The following is a 297-nucleotide window of genomic DNA, read 5'->3' as shown; positions in this document are numbered from 1 at the left end:
GAAGCTAGCATGCCAAGTGAAAAAAAGAAAAGAAACTAAAGTGAAAAAAAGTTTAAAAAAAAAAAAAAAAAAGTGATATAAAAATAAAACTTCTAGAAAACTATAAGTTTATGTGGGTTTTTTCAGTATACGTCCAATTGAGCATTACATGATGTGTACTTGGAATAGTTACTGAGAACAACAGATCTGTTGTAAAGATATACTTACTAAACGTATACGTTTAGCAAGTATATATATTTTTAATGAACAGAGTCCTAGAGCTCTGTCCTTCGTCCTTGCTGATAAATGTTGCAAGAA

Source organism: Sander lucioperca, chromosome 7 (assembly GCF_008315115.2).
Source record: "Sander lucioperca isolate FBNREF2018 chromosome 7, SLUC_FBN_1.2, whole genome shotgun sequence".
In the NCBI taxonomy this organism is placed as follows: domain Eukaryota; kingdom Metazoa; phylum Chordata; class Actinopteri; order Perciformes; family Percidae; genus Sander; species Sander lucioperca.
The sequence above is the reverse complement of the archived record's forward strand: the minus strand, read 5'-3'. Positions refer to the sequence as shown.